At 46.0% G+C, this 8,069-nt stretch overlaps 1 long non-coding RNA gene across 1 annotated transcript; it reads right to left on the reverse strand.

Annotated features, from left to right (window-relative positions):
* Nucleotides 1-4,953: 4,953 nt before the first annotated feature.
* LOC127330438 (uncharacterized) lies at nt 4,954-6,020 on the reverse strand. Its single transcript, XR_011751063.1, has 2 exons — nt 5,527-6,020; nt 4,954-5,353 (listed from the first exon to the last, which is right to left on the reverse strand). It is a non-coding gene; the product is annotated as an uncharacterized lncRNA (long non-coding RNA).
* Nucleotides 6,021-8,069: the final 2,049 nt, after the last annotated feature.

Consider the following 8,069-nt stretch of genomic DNA (forward strand, 5'->3'; position numbering starts at 1 on the left):
TTTTGAGGTGGTGTATGGTTTCAAACCCATTACTCCGCTTGATTTGTTGCCTCTACCCATACATGAGAGAGTCAATATGGAGGCATCCAAGAGGGTAGATTTTATGAGAAAGATACATGTGAATACTAAAGAGTTGATCGAGAAGAAAGGCAAGAGCAATGCTGCAAGAATGAATAAGAAGCGTAAGGAGATATTGTTCAAGCCTGGTGATATGGTCTGGGTAAATTTTCGCAAGGATAGGTTCCCGAAGCTGCGGAAGTCCAAGTTGCTTCCTCGTGGTGCTGGTCCTTACAAAGTTCTTGCCAAGATCAACGATAATGCATACTCGATAGATCTTCCACTTGATGAGTTTGGTGTGAGTAATTCTTTCAATGTTGCTGATTTGACACCATATGACGGAGAAGACCTTGGAGCGTCGAGATCGACGCCTTTTGAAGGGGGGGAGATGATGAGGACATTCCTACCCACTACTACCTCCGTCATTACAGAAAGATGATCCTGATGTGAAGCTCAAGTCCAATGAAGTCAGGATTTGACCAATGACACGAGCTCGTGCGAAGCTACTTAAACAACAGGTGAACTTGTTCCTAAATGATACTTTGATTGATGAGAACTTTATACTGCCTAAGTGCTATTATTTATGTATGATCAGGTATGAAGAGGGAGCAAACATCACACGAGGAGGAGAGGAGCAGCTGGAACAGAAGATGGACGTGAAGCTAGACATGAAGACATCCCATGGACGCGCAAGGGAGGAGCGGGAGGCATGCGCGAGAGGAGAAGATGTTGTCCAGGCCGGTGCCAGATCCGGTACGATCGGTCGTGCCGCCGGACCATCCGGTCCCAGGCCCGGTCCGACCGGATCCCGCGCCGGGTCCGTCCGGTCCAAACCGGTTGTGGCGCTTGTGCCAACCGGGCGCTATCCAGTATGCCCGGAAGCCTCGCCCGGTCACCACCCGGTGCTAGGTCCGATTTGAACCGGACCGGCCGGTCCCAGACCCGGTCGACCGGCCCCCAGGCCGGCCGTGTCCGAGTCTGTCTCGACCAGATCTATTCTGGGTCGATTATTTTCGTACTTTTTCGACCTGAGGTCGTCCCGGACGCCTATATAAGTGCCCAAGACGCCCCCAAAGTTGCTTTAGAGCACGTTTTAGATAAACCCTAGTTCTTAGTTGTTTGCTCTGCCAAACTATTGAATCCCTATACCATATTGCTTGATTTGGTGTAGATCTGAAAGTCTTGTGTGATCTGTTGTTTCATTGGAAATTAGTAGATTGCAACTTACTGCTTCGTGGTCGGCGGCTACGTGCGCAAGTGTGTGGAGTTGCGAATATCTTGCAGGGTTGAGAGCTGTTGCATTGGCGACAGGGACCAATCGAGAGATCTCGTTGCGTCAGACAAGTTACCAACCACCTCATCCAGTTATCCCCGCTGCTATCACCCCGTGATCATCATCACCACCGTTGCTTACTGAGAAGATCGGGCCACCCCATATCAAAACTGGTACACCGGCGGTAACATCATATATGTACGTCGGTGCTTTTTTTCATAAAAAAGTAAACACCGTGACCCGTGTGCACTTTTACAACAAGAACCCTGAGTTCAAAACAAAAAAAGCACTCGAGTCCTTGACGTCAACGAGCTCGCTACCACCCTCTCGGCCTTGTCATCGCCATGCATGAGGAGGCCATCGACGGACCTATCGTTGCCATGAAGGAGGAGACTGTCATCGCCGTGCAAGAGGAGGATTCCATCGTCGGCCCTATTGTCGTTGTGTAGGAGGAGGCCGTCGTTGGCCCTGTCATCGCCGCGTAGGAGGAGGCCCTCTCAGCGTTGTTGTCGCTGTGCAGGAGGTGGCCGACGGGGATGGAGATGAGCTCGAGGGAGAGGAAGGGGTGCCGGAGGGAGGAGAGGGAAGAAGGTGGAGAAGGGGAAGAGGGTGATGGAGAAGGGGATAGGAGGATGAAGAAGCTGGAAAAGGGGAATAGGAGGGAGAAGGTGGAGAAGGGAAAGAGGAGGAGGAAGAAGGTGGAGAGGAGGATGAAAAAGTGACAAAGGATAGAGAGAGAAGAGACACGGCTGGTTTTCAGATTTCGCGGGGTCCAAAAAAAATTTAATTGAAATCTAAATCCCCCAAAACTCTATTTCTCTTTTGAGTTTGAGGATTCTAAAATATTGGTAAACTGTCGTAGGCGTCGAATTATGATGTAAAGTTTTTTAGATTTTTTTTCATATATAAAAACTTTCCATCGGGCGTCGTATGCAAAATCCGCAACCGTTTTACCGAAACATGGCACCATTTTGCAAAATTTGTGGAAATTCATGTTTGTTGTTTCCCTAAAAACTAGATTATGTAGCATAACTACTACATTCTTCCCAAAGGTTAAGGCTTATATTTTTCAAAAAGTCAAACAAATTAAAATTTGACTAAAATTTTAGAAGAATATATCAACAAATATAATAATTTGTAGATACCGTACGAAAATATATTTTATTATCTATCTAATGATACTGATTTTATATTTTGCATGGTAATGATTTTTATAAAAACTTAGTTAAACTTGACACAGTTTGAGTTTCTAAAAAGAATACATCTCAAGGTATTTTAAAATTTGATATTTCTATCATTTTATTTTATTTTCCAAAACTGAAAAAAACGAAGGGGGATGAGGGTGCAAATTCTGCCTACACATACCATAGGCACACCAATATAGTGGGCCTCAATATAGTGGTACGCCGGTGGTAGTTAGCCGGGCAGTATTGGGGCGGATGTGACCTGATCCGGACGTGGGCGATCTCTACCCAGTTGAAAAAGGTGATTAGGGTTTTCGTGGTAGACTTACACGTCTCCACCTCTTCTATTTATATACACGGCAGTCATACAAGATTACAACACGTACGAGTCTCCGACTCGTATACAACATGGACTTTCCGATCTAACACCGATTCTAACACACCCCCTCAATCTAAACTATTACATACAAGATTTAGATTGGTCCTGAATCGGTCTAACATCTGCCGTGTAGCTGGCTTTGTAAACACATCAGCCAATTGATCACTAGAAGAGATAAATCTCACGTCCAAAGCACCCTTTGCAACACGCTCTCGCACAAAATGAAAATCGATTTCAATGTGCTTTGTTCGAGCATGGAATACCGGATTTGCTGTGAGATAGGTTGCCCCTAAGTTATCACACCACAGAATAGGTGTACGCTGCCTGGGAACTCCAAGCTCCTTCAACAGAGAGCTGATCCATATAGCCTCTGCAGCACCATTAGCTAATGCCTTGTATTCTGCCTCGGTACTAGATCTCGAGACGGTAGGCTGCTTCTTCGAACTCCAGGAGATCAAGTTAGGTCCAACAAAAATAGCATAGCCACTTGTGGAACGTCTATCATCCACACATCCAGCCCAATCAGCATCGGTGAAAATACTAACACCGGTGGAAGCCGACTTGCGAAAACACAGCCCGGTTTGCAATGTGCCTTTGACATACCTCAATATACGTTTGACAGCCTCCCAATGAACATCTGTAGGCTGAGACATAAACTGGCACACCTTATTCACCGCAAAAGAAATGTCTGGGCGTGTGAGCGTCAAATACTGTAATCCACCAACAACGCTACGGTACCGGAAGGAGTAAATCCACGAGCCACTAGTCGTGCTTTGTGCTTGTCAATAGATCCATCAGGTCGATGCTTCGTTTTAAAAATCCATTTGCTTCCAACAATATTGACACCCGGAGGTCGAGGAACCAATGTCCAAGTGCGTGTCTGACACAAAGCAGCGAACTCATCTGCCATAGCAGCTTTCCAGGCAGGTTCAGTCAAGGCGGCATGATGAGAAGTGGGTGCAGCGAAGAAAGCCCGGCGACGAGGATCATAGCGCACAGTACCGTCCTTGTATTCTTTCTCCTTGCGCGTGTTGTCTCGATGACGCGTCACCATGGGATGTGCCATAGCTGGCGTGGTGCACGTCTCAGCCGAGGATGATGCGGCCGAGGACTCACAAGTCACGGCGGGAGGCATCGTGGGCTGAGGGGCCGCGCTCTCGGCAGGCACTGGAGCCGCGCTGGCGACGGGAGCCGGAGCCGTGCTCGCGGCAGAAGCCGGAGCCATGTGCATGGCTGGAGCGGGAGCCGCATCGGGCAAAGCGCCATGCAAGGCTTCCCCATGCACGTCGATCGGCCGCGGAGAGGTGCTTGAAGCTGCGTCAATAACCTGAAACGGAGGAACTTCGTCTGATGAAGACGGATTAGTGGACAGGTAAGATGTGTCATATTTACGCACAGGTGCACTCGTAACCGGTTCATTATCAGGAAAAGTGATAGCCTGTGCTAAGGTAGAGACATCAACAGAGACACCGGGTGTGGCATAAGGAAAAACGGACTCGTCGAAGACGACGTCACGAGAGATATAGATGCGACCCGTAGACCGGTCTAAACACTTATACCCTTTGTGCATCGGACTATAGCCAAGGAAAACACAAAGCTTAGAACGAAACTCTAATTTGTGGGAGTTATATTTCCGAAGGCTAGGCCAACACGCACAACCAAAAATACGGAGAAACTCGTAATTGGGTTGTATGCGGAGAAGACGAAAGAGAGGAGTTTCCTTGTTAAGCACCGGTGTGGGCATGCGATTTATAAGATAGCACGCTGTAAGAAACGCTTCATCCCAATAGCGTAGAGGGAGAGACGACTGAGCAAGAAGCGCGAGACCTGTTTCAACCAAATGCCGGTGTTTGCGCTCAGCAACACCGTTTTGTTGGGAAGTGTGAGGACAAGACACGCGATGCACAACACCGGTACGCTCAAAATGATGGTGGAGTTTGTGATACTCACCCCCCAATCAGACTGGACAGCCTTAATTTTCGAACCTAGGAGGAGCTCTACATGGGCCTGAAAAGCATGAAACACCTGCTCAACATCAGATTTATTTTTGATAAGATAGATCCAGCAAAAGCGAGAATAATCATCGATAAAGCTAACATAATACTTGTACCCCCCAGAGGAGGCACATGCTGGACCCCAGACATCAGAGTGAACAAGCTCAAGAGGCATAGTAGACACACGAGAGGAAGATGTATAAGGTAACTGGCGGCTCTTGGCACGCTGACAGGCATCACAAACTGACGATGTAGAATCTAAGGAACACACAAGTTTATTTGAGCCAACAATATCTTTGACTACATTATTTGTAGGATGACCAAGACGCTGATGCCACCGGGAAGCGGTGACCTTGACACTAGCAGAAGCATGACGACTGGATGTTGAAGACGCATGAGCAAGCGGGACGGGGTAGAGTCCTCCCTTGCTCCTACCGTGAAGAAGAATTCTCCTCGTGGCTTTGTCCTTGACAAGGAAAAAATTACGGTGAAATTCAACAAACACATAGTTATCAGCAACAAGGCGAGAAACTGAAAGAAGGTGTTGGCTAATGCGTGGAACATGGAGGATATTTTTCAGTTTTAGGGATGAACCGGCTAAGTTTGAATGACCAATGTGCGAAATAGACAAACCCATACCATTAGCCACCTGGACTTGATCAGTTCCTCCGTAGCGCTCGTGCATGTGTAGACGTTCCAGATCACTTGTGAGATGATCCGTTGCACCAGTATCCATGTACCAGTGCGGGTTGTTGTTGTTGCTTGTGGAAGCCGAGTTTCCCGCTCGTGAATTATTGCCGCGGTAGTCACGATCAAAGCGGTTGCGGCAATCAGCTGCGGCGTGCCCCCAGTACCCGCAGAGTTGACAGCGAGGCCGGTTGCGACGGCCATTGCCGCCGTTGCCGCCACCATTGCGGCCATTAACGCCGTTGCCGCCACCATTACGGCCTCCGCCGTTGCCTCCACCGCGGCCGCCACCATTGCGACCGTTGTCAGGGCGATAGTAGTTCCCGCCTCCATTGCCACCGTTATGGCCTTGGGATTGGTGACCATAATTGGTCACGTAAGGACCCCCGCTAAGCTGCATGGGGCGATCGGTGACGGATGTAGGGCGTGTCGCTGCGTTTGCCGAGGAAGACTGCGGTGACCCAGCATACCACTGCATGTTGTAGTATACAAGTCGTTGATATGATCTTTGTGAAGGGGCTTCCTCACAAATTGCCATATCCCTCAGAGTGGTACAACAGAAACATTGCAGGTCATACACTCCATACTTTATTACAAACATTGTCTTACAAGTTGGTATTCTCACAGGTCCTATGAGAACACCCTAATATACTACTAAAGTACCATTACAACTCATACTAAAGATGAAAAGAGCTCAACAACTTATTTAGGTAAGTTCTACGTTGCTCGGCTCTATGATGCTAGGGTATGTCCCTACTCCTCCACCTCCGTGTTATCTGGTCCATAGACTATCCCATAGTCTACGCCTTCCACTCCGCCGGTAAGATCAGGTTCTTCGTAGACCAGCTCGTAGCTTCCTTCTGGTGCTCCATCGTTGATAGCCTCCACTTCGGAATCACAGTCTAGCAAGGGTGTCGAAAGAAAGTGAGTACAGAGGTACTCAGCAAGTTCTAAAAGAATAAAAGGTGTTTGATGCACTAGCTACGACCATTGATCAGGAAATCGCCGGTCAATGCATGTTTTGAAAACATTTCTTCAAAAGGTTGCTTTTATTATGAAAACTATGCCCGTCAGTCTTCACAGGTTGACTAGAACTTCGTGGAGTTCCTTTCCTGCCGCGTTCGCAGTTCCCTTCCCGGAACAAGGAGTGACAGCCACAATTTGATACACTCTGCAGAGGTGCGTTACTTTTCCCACAAGAGATCTCACCCTTTTTGCCATCCGCAGGGACTTGCCCCCGTTCACACTTCCTTTGGTGTGAGGCCAGGTATAAAGATCCAAGCCCACACCGCCTTCTCCGCGACTGCAAACCCACCCTTTTGTCCACCCGCACACCTCCAGTAGACTTTCCCCCGATAATACGGCTTTACTCATGGTGTACTTTGGACAATCCTTCATAGATCGTAGAGCCATCATCACTAATGGATGGGGATTTAAAAGGCTATCCCAACCTACGGCAGTGCCTCCAGCACCCCGCCGGCTCTACCAATCCGTTGGCGTGCAGAAGGGAAAAGATACAGCTGGCTTTTCCAGAGCCATTATAGATCTCATGGTCAACGCGGTTTGTACGGCGCTAGAATCACTGGACGGCATTGGTAATTTAATCCTAGGGTGATATAACCCATTGCAATGGAACCTCCACCATATCAACACATACCATGGTTCCATTGCCAGCCACATAGTCATATTCATAATTGGAAAATAACATTTCATTTGCGATGCAGGAATGATAAGTATATAGTTTTGCATTAAAGTAATAGAAAATAATCAAGTTGACATGAGCAAGGGTGAACTTGCCTGTGGACTGCGAGATAGTGCAGTTCAATGCAGTTGATGGAACCTGGACCTCGGGTTCTCAGAAGAAGCATCATTGTCCGGTAAGGACAATGTTATAAAAATCCAAATAATGCAATCATGGATGTATTATTTTATGTTGAATCCCTTTACCCCATTGAGTTATTACAAGTTAGGGTTGTATTTAAGATTTATGTCTTTGACGGTAATTTACAATTGATTTAAAAGTGTTAATCATGGTAATTCACACAAAGTACAACAATTTTCAAAGTAAAATGATTTTACTTGATAATTACCTTAGTCATTCCAAAATAATTTGAAATTATAGAGTTACCTCTATAGTTTTTGGAATAAAAAGGAATATATTAGTTTTAAGGAAAAGTTCCCTTGTTCAAATGAAATGACTTGGAATAATAGAATCTCATGTTGAAATGTTTGAAAATAAGTTTTTGAACTTATTTGAGATTTTTCCTTGAATTTTAAATACAAGGAAATAATAATTGAAAATTCCAAGTTATTATTTAAGTTCTAAAAATTCATAATTTTGAATTTATTTCATAATTTCATTTCATATTTTATTCTGGTTAAGATTTATTTTTCATTTATAAATCCAATTTTTATTGGATTTTTAGAGTTGTTTATGATTTATAAAAATTTGGTAAAGTTTTGGTCTTTTATTAAATGTAAAATGACCAAAATAC

Source organism: Lolium perenne, chromosome 2 (assembly GCF_019359855.2).
Source record: "Lolium perenne isolate Kyuss_39 chromosome 2, Kyuss_2.0, whole genome shotgun sequence".
Taxonomy (NCBI): domain Eukaryota; kingdom Viridiplantae; phylum Streptophyta; class Magnoliopsida; order Poales; family Poaceae; genus Lolium; species Lolium perenne.